The following is a 14,031-nucleotide window of genomic DNA, read 5'->3' on the forward strand; positions in this document are numbered from 1 at the left end:
TTACCATGGCTGAAATGTGGAAAAGCTTGTCAGCACACCACATCAACCAGCACCACCAGCTGATATGGAACGTCTTAGCAGGAGGTAGCATTTCAGCAACATGGTGGAGCAGTATGTGTGCATATGCCTACACCTACTGACTGATGGGTCTCCCCCCTTCACCTTCTGGGTCTCCAAATTGGGCACATGGCCTGAGCTTGCACTTTACGCCTTGGAGGTGCTGGCCTGCCCTGCAGCCAGTGTATTGTCTAAGCATGTGTTTAGCACGGCATGGGGCGTTATCACAGACAAGCGCATCCACCTGTCCACAGCCAATGTGGACAAGCTCACATTCATTAAAATGAACCAGGCATAGATCCCACAGCACTTGTCTGTACCATGTGCAGAATAGACATGTATACCGGTCTTAACCAGCCATTGTTATACAACAGCGCAATTGCTCATGGTTGTATTTTTGGTATTTCCCACTCTTTTGGGGTGTACCCTAATTAAAAAAATTTAAATAACATTTTTGAATAAAAAACAGTGTTGGCTATGTCATACTCTTTCCACCTACACTGCTACGTCCACCGCATCCACAACCTCCTACTCCATATGGACCTCCACCTCGTATATTTTTTTGTTTATTTTAAGTCATTTCACTAATTTTTCTGTTACATTGTTGGGTGGAATTCACCCATTTTTGACTGTGATATACCCCAGCTCTACCTAGGGGACAGGTTAATAAATTATGCAAATGTGTCTGTTACATTGCTGGGTGACATTCACCAATTTTTGACTGTGATATACCCCTGCTCTACCTAGTGGACAAGGAAATACATTTGACGAATTTGTCTGCTGCATTATTGTTGACATTTTACCATTTTTTGCCGTTAATAAACCCCTGCTCTGCATAGGTGATAGGGACCTAAATTGCAAAAAATCGTCTATTACATTGTCAGGAGACATTTTACCAATTTTGCCGTATGCAAACCCCTGCTCTGCATAGGTGACTGGGACCTTATTTTTTGTAAAATCTACTGTTGAATTGGTGGGTGACATGAACACAGTTTTGCCATGAATAAACCCCTGCTCTACATAGTTGACAGGGCCCGAAATTTTTAAAAATAGTCTGTTACATTGGAGACATTTTACCAATTTTGCCGTATGCAAACCCCTGCTCTGCATAGGTGACTGGGACCTTATTTTTTGTAAAATCTACTGTTGAATTGGTGGGTGACATGAACACAGTTTTGCCATGAATAAACCCCTGATCTGCATAGGTGACAGGGACTTAAATTTGTAAAATTTGTCTTTCATTGGCCCTTTCGTTCGATCCTTCCATTTTAATAATTCTCGGATATCGCAATTTCGAGATTTCGCGAATATTTAGAATATCGTTCTATATATTCGCGAATTCGAATATTCGTTTATTTTTTATTTTTATTATTATATTTTTTTCTTTCCCATTTCTCTAAAGTTGTTCTTACCTGTCCTTTGGATTCCTGGCTTCCTGGCTGCTCCAGTCAGTGGCGTTTTCAACTTACTGCTATATTCCATATTAGCTAAATTACAATCTAATCTATATGTGTATTTTACGAAATTTCGCAATAGTCGAAATTGCGATGCGAGTAATATAACACGAAATAATCGCATGAAGATTTCAATTTAGCACTGCTTTATTCCATATTCTAGCCTAATATGGAATATAGCTGTGCTAAGTTAGCACTGCTATATTCCATATTAGGCTAGAATATGGAATATAGCAGTGCAAAGTTGAAATCTTCATGCGATTATTTCGTGTTATATTACTCGCATCGCAATTTCGACTTTTGCAAATGTTCTTAATATTGCTCTAACTTCGTCTTTTAGAATATTCGTAATATTCTGAAAGACGAAGTTAGAGCAATATTACGAATATTCTAAAAGACGAAGTTAGAGCAATATTACGAAATTTCGTAAAATACACATATAGATTGTAATTTAGCTAATATAGTGCTATAATCCCTTTTTTTTCCTCTAATTTATTTTTGCCTCTTCTGAACTTAAGTTTTGTAAAATATGTACACTATTAAAAAATATTACTATAGCAGTATATTAGCTTAAATACAATCTATGTGTATTTTACGAAATTTCGTAATATTGCTCTAACTTCGTCTTTTAGAATATTCGTAATATTGCTCTAACTTCGTCTTTCAGAATATTACGAATATTCTAAAAGACGAAGTTAGAGCAATATTAAGAACATTTGCAAAAGCCGAAATTGCGATGTGAGTAATATAACACGAAATAATCGCATGAAGATTTCAACTTTGCACTGCTATATTCCATATTCTAGCCTAATATGGAATATAGCAGTGCTAACTTAGCACAGCTATATTCCATATTAGGCTAGAATATGGAATATAGCAGTGCTAAGTTGAAATCTTCATGCGATTATTTCGTATTATATTACTCGCATCGCAATTTCGGCTTTTGCAAATGTTCTTAATATTGCTCTAACTTCGTCTTTTAGAATATTACAAATATTCTAAAAGACGAAGTTAGAGCAATATTACGAAATTTCGTAAAATACACATAGATTGTATTTAAGCTAATATACTGCTATAGTAATATTTTTTAATAGTGTACATATTTTACAAAACTTAAGTTCAGAAGTAGAGTTGAGCGAACACCTGGATGTTCGGGTTCGAGAAGTTCGGCCGAACATCCCGGAAATGTTCGGGTTCGGGATCCGAACCCGATCCGAACTTCGTCCCGAACCCGAACCCCATTGAAGTCAATGGGGACCCGAACTTTTCGGCACTAAAAAGGCTGTAAAACAGCCCAGGAAAGAGCTAGAGGGCTGCAAAAGGCAGCAACATGTAGGTAAATCCCCTGCAAACAAATGTGGATAGGGAAATGAATTAAAATAAAAATTAAATAAATAAAAATTAACCAAAATCAATTGGAGAGAGGTTCCATAGCAGAGAATCTGGCTTCCCGTCACCCACCACTGGAACAGTCCATTCTCAGATATTTAGGCCCCGGCACCCAGGCAGAGGAGAGAGGTCCCGTAACAGAGAATCTGTCTTCATGTCAGCAGAGAATTAGTCTGCATGTCATAGCAGAGAATGAGGCTTCACGTCAGCCACCACTGCAACAGTCCATTGGCATATATTTAGGCCCAGCACACACACAGGCAGAGGAGAGAGGTCCCGTAACAGAGAATCTGGCTTCATGTCAGCAGAGAATCAGTCTGCATGTCATAGCAGAGAATCAGGCTTCACGTCAGCCACCACTGCAACAGTCCATTGTCATAAATTTAGGCCCAGCACCCAGGCAGAGGAGAGAGGTCCCGTAACAGAGAATCTGGCTTCATGTCAGCAGAGAATCAGTCTTCATATCATAGCAGAGAATCAGGCTTCACGTCACCCACCACTGTAAGAGTCAATTTTCATAAATTTAGGCCCAGAACCCAGGCAGAGGAGAAAGGTCCCGTAACAGACAATCTGGCTTCATGTCAGCAGAGAATCAGTCTTCATATCATAGCAGAGAATCAGGCTTCACGTCACCCACCACTGTAAGAGTCAATTTTCATAAATTTAGGCCCAGAACCCAGGCAGAGGAGAAAGGTCCCGTAACAGACAATCTGGCTTCATGTCAGCAGAGAATCAGTCTTCATATCATAGCAGAGAATCAGGCTTCACGTCACCCACCACTGTAAGAGTCAATTTTCATAAATTTAGGCCCAGAACCCAGGCAGAGGAGAAAGGTCCCGTAACAGACAATCTGGCTTCATGTCAGCAGAGAATCAGTCTTCATATCATAGCAGAGAATCAGGCTTCACGTCACCCACCACTGTAAGAGTCAATTTTCATAAATTTAGGCCCAGAACCCAGGCAGAGGAGAAAGGTCCCGTAACAGACAATCTGGCTTCATGTCAGCAGAGAATCAGTCTTCATATCATAGCAGAGAATCAGGCTTCACGTCACCCACCACTGTAAGAGTCAATTTTCATAAATTTAGGCCCAGAACCCAGGCAGAGGAGAAAGGTCCCGTAACAGACAATCTGGCTTCATGTCAGCAGAGAATCAGTCTTCATATCATAGCAGAGAATCAGGCTTCACGTCACCCACCACTGTAAGAGTCAATTTTCATAAATTTAGGCCCAGAACCCAGGCAGAGGAGAAAGGTCCCGTAACAGACAATCTGGCTTCATGTCAGCAGAGAATCAGTCTTCATATCATAGCAGAGAATCAGGCTTCACGTCACCCACCACTGTAAGAGTCAATTTTCATAAATTTAGGCCCAGAACCCAGGCAGAGGAGAAAGGTCCCGTAACAGACAATCTGGCTTCATGTCAGCAGAGAATCAGTCTTCATATCATAGCAGAGAATCAGGCTTCACGTCACCCACCACTGTAAGAGTCAATTTTCATAAATTTAGGCCCAGAACCCAGGCAGAGGAGAAAGGTCCCGTAACAGACAATCTGGCTTCATGTCAGCAGAGAATCAGTCTTCATATCATAGCAGAGAATCAGGCTTCACGTCACCCACCACTGTAAGAGTCAATTTTCATAAATTTAGGCCCAGAACCCAGGCAGAGGAGAAAGGTCCCGTAACAGACAATCTGGCTTCATGTCAGCAGAGAATCAGTCTTCATATCATAGCAGAGAATCAGGCTTCACGTCACCCACCACTGTAAGAGTCAATTTTCATAAATTTAGGCCCAGAACCCAGGTAGAGGAGAAAGGTCCCGTAACAGACAATCTGGCTTCATGACAGCAGAGAATCAGTCTGCATGTCATAGCAGAGAATCAGGCTTCACGTCAGCCACCACTGCAACAGTCCATTGTCATAAATTTAGGCCCAGCACCCAGGCAGAGGAGAGAGGTCCCGTAAAAGAGGATCTGGCTTCATGTCAGCAGAGAATCAGTCTGCATGTCATAGCAGAGAATCAGGCTTCACGTCAGCCACCACTGCAACAGTCCATTGTCATAAATTTAGGCCCAGCACCCAGGCAGAGGAGAGAGGTCCCGTAACAGAGGATCTGGCTTCATGTCAGCAGAGAATCAGTCTGCATGTCATAGCAGAGAATCAGGCTTCACGTCAGCCACCACTGCAACAGTCCATTGTCATAAATTTAGGCCCAGCACCCAGGCAGAGGAGAGAGGTCCCGTAACAGACAATCTGGCTTCATGTCAGCAGAGAATTAGTCTGCATGTCATAGCAGAGAATCAGGCTTCATGTCAGCCACCACTGCAACAGTCCATTGGCATATATTTAGGCCTAGCACACAGGCAGAGGAGAGGTTCATTCAACTTTGGGTAGCATCGCAATATAATGGTAAAATGAAAATAAAAATAGGATTGAATGAGGAAGTGCCCTGGAGTCCAATAATATATGGTTATGGGGAGGTAGTTAATGTCTAATCTGGACAAGGGACGGACAGGTCCTGTGGGATCCATGCCTGGTTCATTTTTATGAACGTCAGCTTGTCCACATTGGCTGTAGACAGGCGGCTGCGTTTGTCTGTAATGACGCCCCCTGCCGTGCTGAATACACGTTCAGACAAAACGCTGGCTGCCGGGCAGGCCAGCACCTCCAAGGCATAAAAGGCTAGCTCTGGCCACGTGGACAATTTAGAGACCCAGAAGTTGAATGGGGCCGAACCATCAGTCAGTACGTGGAGGGGTGTGCACACGTACTGTTCCACCATGTTAGTGAAATGTTGCCTCCTGCTAACACGTTGCGTATCAGGTGGTGGTGCAGTTAGCTGTGGCGTGTTGACAAAAGTTTTCCACATCTCTGCCATGCTAACCCTGCCCTCAGAGGAGCTGGCCGTGACACAGCTGCCTTGGCGACCTCTTGCTCCTCCTCTGCCTTGGCCTTGGGCTTCCACTTGTTCCCCTGTGACATTTGGGAATGCTCTCAGTAGCGCGTCTACCAACGTGCGCTTGTACTCGCGCATCTTCCTATCACGCTCCAGTGCAGGAAGTAAGGTGGGCACATTGTCTTTGTAGCGTGGATCCAGCAGGGTGGCAACCCAGTAGTCCGCACAGGTTAAAATGTGGGCAACTCTGCTGTCGTTGCGCAGGCACTGCAGCATGTAGTCGCTCATGTGTGCCAGGCTGCCCAGGGGTAAGGACAAGCTGTCCTCTGTGGGAGGCGTATCGTCATCGTCCTGCCTTTCCCCCCAGCCACGCACCAGTGATGGACCCGAGCTGCGTTGGGTGCCACCCCGCTGTGACCATGCTTCATCCTCATCCTCCTCCACCTCCTCCTCATCCTCGTCCTCCTCGTCCTCCAGTAGTGGGCCCTGGCTGGCCACATTTGTACCTGGCCTCTGCTGTTGCAAAAAACCTCCCTCTGAGTCACTTCGAAGAGACTGGCCTGAAAGTGCTAAAAATGACCCCTCTTCCTCATCCTCCTCCTCCTCCTCCTGGGCCACCTCCTGTTCCATCATCGCCCTAAGTGTTTTCTCAAGGAGACATAGAAGTGGTATTGTAACGCTGATAACGGTGTCATCGCCACTGGCCATGTTGGTGGAGTACTCGAAACAGCGCAACAGGGCACACAGGTCTCGCATGGAGGCCCAGTCATTGGTGGTGAAGTGGTGCTGTTCTGTAGTGCGACTGACCCGTGCGTGCTGCAGCTGAAACTCCACTATGGCCTGCTGCTGCTCGCACAGTCTGTCCAGCATGTGCAAGGTGGAGTTCCACCTGGTGGGCACGTCGCATATGAGGCGGTGAGCGGGAAGGCCGAAGTTACGCTGTAGCGCAGACAGGCGAGCAGCGGCAGGATGTGAACGCCGGAAGCGCGAACAGACGGCCCGCACTTTATGCAGCAGCTCTGACATGTCGGGGTAGTTGTGAATGAACTTCTGCACCACCAAATTCAGCACATGCGCCAAGCAAGGGATGTGCGTCAAATTGGCTAGTCCCAGAGCTGCAACGAGATTTCGCCCATTATCACACACCACCAGGCCGGGCTTGAGGCTCACCGGCAGCAACCACTCGTCGGTCTGTTGTTCAATACCCCGCCACAACTCCTGTGCGGTGTGGGGCCTGTCCCCCAAACATATGAGTTTCAGAATGGCCTGCTGACGTTTACCCCGGGCTGTGCTGAAGTTGGTGGTGAAGGTGTGTGGCTGACTGGATGAGCAGGTGGAAGAAGAGGAGGAGGAAGCCGAGAAGGAGGAGGTGGCAACAGGAGGCAAAGAATGTTGCCCTGCGATCCTTGGCGGCGGCAGGACGTGCGCCAAACAGCTCTCCGCCTGGGGCCCAGCTGCCACTACATTTACCCAGTGTGCAGTTAGGGAGATATAGCGTCCCTGGCCGTGCTTACTGGTCCACGTATCTGTGGTTAGGTGGACCTTGCTACAGATGGCGTTGCGCAGTGCACACTTGATTTTATCGGATACTTGGTTGTGCAGGGAAGGCACGGCTCTCTTGGAGAAGTAGTGCCGGCTGGGAACAACATACTGTGGGACAGCAAGCGACATGAGCTGTTTGAAGCTGTCTGTGTCCACCAGCCTAAATGACAGCATTTCATAGGCCAGTAGTTTAGAAATGCTGGCATTCAGGGCCAGGGATCGAGGGTGGCTAGGTGGGAATTTACGCTTTCTATCAAATGTTTGTGAGATGGAGAGCTGAACGCTGGCGTGTGACATGGTTGAGACGCTTGGTGACGGAGGTGGTGGTGGTGGTGTTGGTGGTACATCCCCTGTTTGCTGGGCGGCAGGTGCCAACGTTCCTCCAGAGGCGGAGGAAGAGGCCGAGGCGGCAGCAGCAGAATAGGCCGAGGCGGCAGCAGCAGAAGAGGTAGCAGGGGGAGCCTGAGTGACTTCCTTGGTTTTAAGGTGTTTACTCCACTGCAGTTCATGCTTTGCATGCAGGTGCCTGGTCATGCAGGTTGTGCTCAGGTTCAGAACGTTAATGCCTCGCTTCAGGCTCTGATGGCACAGCGTGCAAACCACTCGGGTCTTGTCGTCAGCACATTGTTTGAAGAAGTGCCATGCCAGGGAACTCCTTGAAGCTGCCTTTGGGGTGCTCGGTCCCAGATGGCGGCGGTCAGTAGCAGGCGGAGTCTCTTGGCGGCGGGTGTTCTGCTTTTGCCCACTGCTCCCTCTTTTGCTACGCTGTTGGCTCGGTCTCACCACTGCCTCTTCCTCCGAACTGTGAAAGTCAGTGGCACGACCTTCATTCCATGTGGGGTCTAGGACCTCATCGTCCCCTGCATCGTCTTCCACCCAGTCTTGATCCCTGACCTCCTGTTCAGTCTGCACACTGCAGAAAGACGCAGCAGTTGGCACCTGTGTTTCGTCATCATCAGAGACATGCTGAGGTGGTATTCCCATGTCCTCATCATCAGGAAACATAAGTGGTTGTGCGTCAGTGCATTCTATGTCTTTCACCGCTGGGGAAGGGCTAGGTGGATGCCCTTGGGAAACCCTGCCAGCGGAGTCTTCAAACAGCATAAGAGACTGCTGCATAACTTGAGGCTGAGACAGTTTCCCTGGTATGCATGGGGGTGATGTGACAGACTGATGGGGTTGGTTTTCAGGCGCCATCTGTGCGCTTTCTGCAGAAGACTGGGTGGGAGATAATGTGAACGTGCTGGATCCACTGTCGGCCACCCAATTGACTAATGCCTGTACCTGCTCAGGCCTTACCATCCTTAGAACGGCATTGGGCCCCACCATATATCGCTGTAAATTCTGGCGGCTACTGGGACCTGAGGTAGTTGGTACACTAGGACGTGTGGATGTGGCAGAACGGCCACGTCCTCTCCCAGCACCAGAGGGTCCACTAACACCACCACGACCATGTCCACGTCCGCGTCCCTTACTAGATGTTTTTCTCATTGTTATGGTTCACCACAACAACAAATATATTATTTGGCCCAATGTATTGTATTCAAATTCAGCGGGATATAAATTTGAGGCCTAGTATTTAGGCGCTGGGTGACCGGTATGGATTTAGTGACAGAATTAGACTTGGAAATGCACAGAAGCGTGTGTGTGAAGTTATTCTGAATGACCCAATGTGCACCTTGAATATTATATACCCTTTTTGGGATAGATTTCAAATAGCTCTGATATAGCAGGAACCACTAAATTATGAAATTGCTAAATTGGGAATTGTACTTCAACCCAGAACAAAAAATGTGCTTTGACGGGCACTAAATAACTTTCCCAGCTACAACAGGACAGCGGTAACGAGAGATTTAGAGGGATTTAAATTTGAGGCCTAGTATTTAGGCGCTGGGTGACAGGTATGGGTTTAGTGACAGAATTAGACTTGGAAATACACAGTAGCGGGTGTGTGTGAAGTTATTCTGAATGACCCAATGTGCACCTTCAATATTATATACCCTTTTTGGGATAGATTTCAAATAGCTCTGATATAGCAGGAACCACTAAATTATGAAATTGCTAAATTGGGAATTGTACTTCAACCCAGAACAAAAAATGTGCTTTGACGGACACTAAATATCTTGCCCAGCAACAACAGTACAGCGGTAACGAGAGATTTAGCGGGATATAAATTTGAGGCCTAGTATTTAGGCGCTGGGTCACCGGTATGGATTTAGTGACAGAATTAGACTTGGAAATGCACAGAAGCGTGTGTGTGAAGTTATTCTGAATGACCCTATGTGCACCTTCAATATTATATACCCTTTTAGGGATAGATTTCAAATAGCTCTGATATAGCAGAAACCACTAAATTATGAAATTGCTAAATTGGGAATTGTACTTCAACCCAGAACAAAAAATGTGCTTTGACGGACACTAAATATCTTGCCCAGCAACAACAGTACAGCGGTGGGTAACGAGAGATTTAGAGGGATTTAAATTTGAGGCCTAGTATTTAGGCGCTGGGTCACCGGTATGGATTTAGTGACAGAATTAGACTTGGAAATGCACAGAAGCGTGTGTGTGAAGTTATTCTGAATGACCCTATGTGCACCTTCAATATTATATACCCTTTTAGGGATAGATTTCAAATAGCTCTGATATAGCAGAAACCACTAAATTATGAAATTGCTAAATTGGGAATTGTACTTCAACCCAGAACAAAAAATGTGCTTTGACGGACACTAAATATCTTGCCCAGCAACAACAGTACAGCGGTGGGTAACGAGAGATTTAGAGGGATTTAAATTTGAGGCCTAGTATTTAGGCGCTGGGTCACCGGTATGGATTTAGTGACAGAATTAGACTTGGAAATGCACAGAAGCGTGTGTGTGAAGTTATTCTGAATGACCCTATGTGCACCTTCAATATTATATACCCTTTTAGGGATAGATTTCAAATAGCTCTGATATAGCAGAAACCACTAAATTATGAAATTGCTAAATTGGGAATTGTACTTCAACCCAGAACAAAAAATGTGCTTTGACGGACACTAAATATCTTGCCCAGCAACAACAGTACAGCGGTGGGTAACGAGAGATTTAGAGGGATTTAAATTTGAGGCCTAGTATTTAGGCGCTGGGTCACCGGTATGGATTTAGTGACAGAATTAGACTTGGAAATGCACAGAAGCGTGTGTGTGAAGTTATTCTGAATGACCCTATGTGCACCTTCAATATTATATACCCTTTTAGGGATAGATTTCAAATAGCTCTGATATAGCAGAAACCACTAAATTATGAAATTGCTAAATTGGGAATTGTACTTCAACCCAGAACAAAAAATGTGCTTTGACGGACACTAAATATCTTGCCCAGCAACAACAGTACAGCGGTGGGTAACGAGAGATTTAGAGGGATTTAAATTTGAGGCCTAGTATTTAGGCGCTGGGTCACCGGTATGGATTTAGTGACAGAATTAGACTTGGAAATGCACAGAAGCGTGTGTGTGAAGTTATTCTGAATGACCCTATGTGCACCTTCAATATTATATACCCTTTTAGGGATAGATTTCAAATAGCTCTGATATAGCAGAAACCACTAAATTATGAAATTGCTAAATTGGGAATTGTACTTCAACCCAGAACAAAAAATGTGCTTTGACGGACACTAAATATCTTGCCCAGCAACAACAGTACAGCGGTGGGTAACGAGAGATTTAGAGGGATTTAAATTTGAGGCCTAGTATTTAGGCGCTGGGTCACCGGTATGGATTTAGTGACAGAATTAGACTTGGAAATGCACAGAAGCGTGTGTGTGAAGTTATTCTGAATGACCCTATGTGCACCTTCAATATTATATACCCTTTTAGGGATAGATTTCAAATAGCTCTGATATAGCAGAAACCACTAAATTATGAAATTGCTAAATTGGGAATTGTACTTCAACCCAGAACAAAAAATGTGCTTTGACGGACACTAAATATCTTGCCCAGCAACAACAGTACAGCGGTGGGTAACGAGAGATTTAGAGGGATTTAAATTTGAGGCCTAGTATTTAGGCGCTGGGTCACCGGTATGGATTTAGTGACAGAATTAGACTTGGAAATGCACAGAAGCGTGTGTGTGAAGTTATTCTGAATGACCCTATGTGCACCTTCAATATTATATACCCTTTTAGGGATAGATTTCAAATAGCTCTGATATAGCAGAAACCACTAAATTATGAAATTGCTAAATTGGGAATTGTACTTCAACCCAGAACAAAAAATGTGCTTTGACGGACACTAAATATCTTGCCCAGCAACAACAGTACAGCGGTGGGTAACGAGAGATTTAGAGGGATTTAAATTTGAGGCCTAGTATTTAGGCGCTGGGTCACCGGTATGGATTTAGTGACAGAATTAGACTTGGAAATGCACAGAAGCGTGTGTGTGAAGTTATTCTGAATGACCCTATGTGCACCTTCAATATTATATACCCTTTTAGGGATAGATTTCAAATAGCTCTGATATAGCAGAAACCACTAAATTATGAAATTGCTAAATTGGGAATTGTACTTCAACCCAGAACAAAAAATGTGCTTTGACGGACACTAAATATCTTGCCCAGCAACAACAGTACAGCGGTAACGAGAGATTTAGAGGGATTTAAATTTGAGGCCTAGTATTTAGGCGCTGGGTGACAGGTATGGGTTTAGTGACAGAATTAGACTTGGAAATACACAGTAGCGGGTGTGTGTGAAGTTATTCTGAATGACCCAATGTGCACCTTCAATATTATATACCCTTTTAGGGATAGATTCCAAATAGCTCTGATATAGCAGGAACCACTAAATTATGAAATTGCTAAATTGGGAATTGTACTTCAACCCAGAACAAAAAATGTGCTTTGACGGACACTAAATATCTTGCCCAGCAACAACAGTACAGCGGTAACGAGAGATTTAGAGGGATTTAAATTTGAGGCCTAGTATTTAGGCGCTGGGTGACAGGTATGGGTTTAGTGACAGAATTAGACTTGGAAATACACAGTAGCGGGTGTGTGTGAAGTTATTCTGAATGACCCAATGTGCACCTTCAATATTATATACCCTTTTAGGGATAGATTTCAAATAGCTCTGATATAGCAGAAACCACTAAATTATGAAATTGCTAAATTGGGAATTGTACTTCAACCCAGAACAAAAAATGTGCTTTGACGGACACTAAATATCTTGCCCAGCAACAACAGTACAGCGGTAACGAGAGATTTAGAGGGATTTAAATTTGAGGCCTAGTATTTAGGCGCTGGGTGACAGGTATGGGTTTAGTGACAGAATTAGACTTGGAAATACACAGTAGCGGGTGTGTGTGAAGTTATTCTGAATGACCCAATGTGTACCTTCAATATTATATACCCTTTTTGGGATAGATTTCAAATAGCTCTGATATAGCAGGAACCACTAAATTATGAAATTGCTAAATTGGGAATTGTATTTCAACCCAGAACAAGAAATGTGCTTGAACGGACACTAAATAACTCGCCCAGCTACAGCACTAGGGACAGATTTAGCTGGATATAAATTTGAGGCCTAGTATTTAGGCGCTGGGTGACCGGTATGGATTTAGTGACAGAATTAGACTGGGATATGGCCAAAAAATAAACAGACTATTGCTGGTTAAATGCACTTGGTGTGACAGCTTCACCCTGATGTAGGCTTTAGCCAAAAAACAACCACACCATTGAGGGTTAAATGCACTTGGTGACAGGCGCAGCTTGCCCCTGATTTTGTATATGGCCAAAAAATGAACAGACTATTGCTGGTTAAATGCACTTGGTGTGACAGCTTCACCCTGATGTAGGCTTTAGCCAAAAAACAACCACACCATTGAGGGTTAAATGCACTTGGTGACAGGCGCAGCTTGCCCCTGATTTTGTATATGGCCAAAAAATGAACAGACTATTGCTGGTTAAATGCACTTGGTGTCACAGCTTCACCCTGATGTAGGCTTTAGCCAAAAAACAACCACACCATTGAGGGTTAAATGCACTTGGTGACAGGCGCAGCTTGCCCCTGATTTTGTATATGGCCAAAAAATGAACAGACTATTGCTGGTTAAATGCACTTGGTGTGACAGCTTCACCCTGATGTAGGCTTTAGCCAAAAAACAACCACACCATTGAGGGTTAAATGCACTTGGTCGCAGCTTGTGCTGGCGCACCACAAGACACAAAATGGCCGCCGATCACCCCAGAAAAATGAGACTGACAAACGGTCTGTGCAGCCTAAAAACAGTGAGCAATTGAGGATCAGCAGCTCAATGATCCACAGCTGCAGATCGATCAGTTAATCAAGTCCTTTGGAGGAGTTAATCTGCCTAATCTCGCCCTACTGTCGCAGCCGCAACCTCTCCCTACGCTAATCAGAGCAGAGTGACGGGCGGCGCTATGTGACTCCAGCTTAAATAGAGGCTGGGTCACATGGTGCTCTGGCCAATCACAGCCATGCCAATAGTAGGCATGGCTGTGATGGCCTCTTGGGGCAAGTAGTATGACGCTTGTTGATTGGCTGCTTTGCAGCCTTTCAAAAAGCGCCAAGAAAGCGTCACAAAAGCGCCAAGAAAGCGACGAACACCGAACCCGAACCCGGACTTTTACGAAAATGTCCGGGTTCGGGTCCGTGTCACGGACACCCCAAAATTCGGTACGAACCCGAACTATACAGTTCGAGTTCG

Source organism: Bufo gargarizans, chromosome 6 (assembly GCF_014858855.1).
Source record: "Bufo gargarizans isolate SCDJY-AF-19 chromosome 6, ASM1485885v1, whole genome shotgun sequence".
NCBI lineage: Eukaryota > Metazoa > Chordata > Amphibia > Anura > Bufonidae > Bufo > Bufo gargarizans.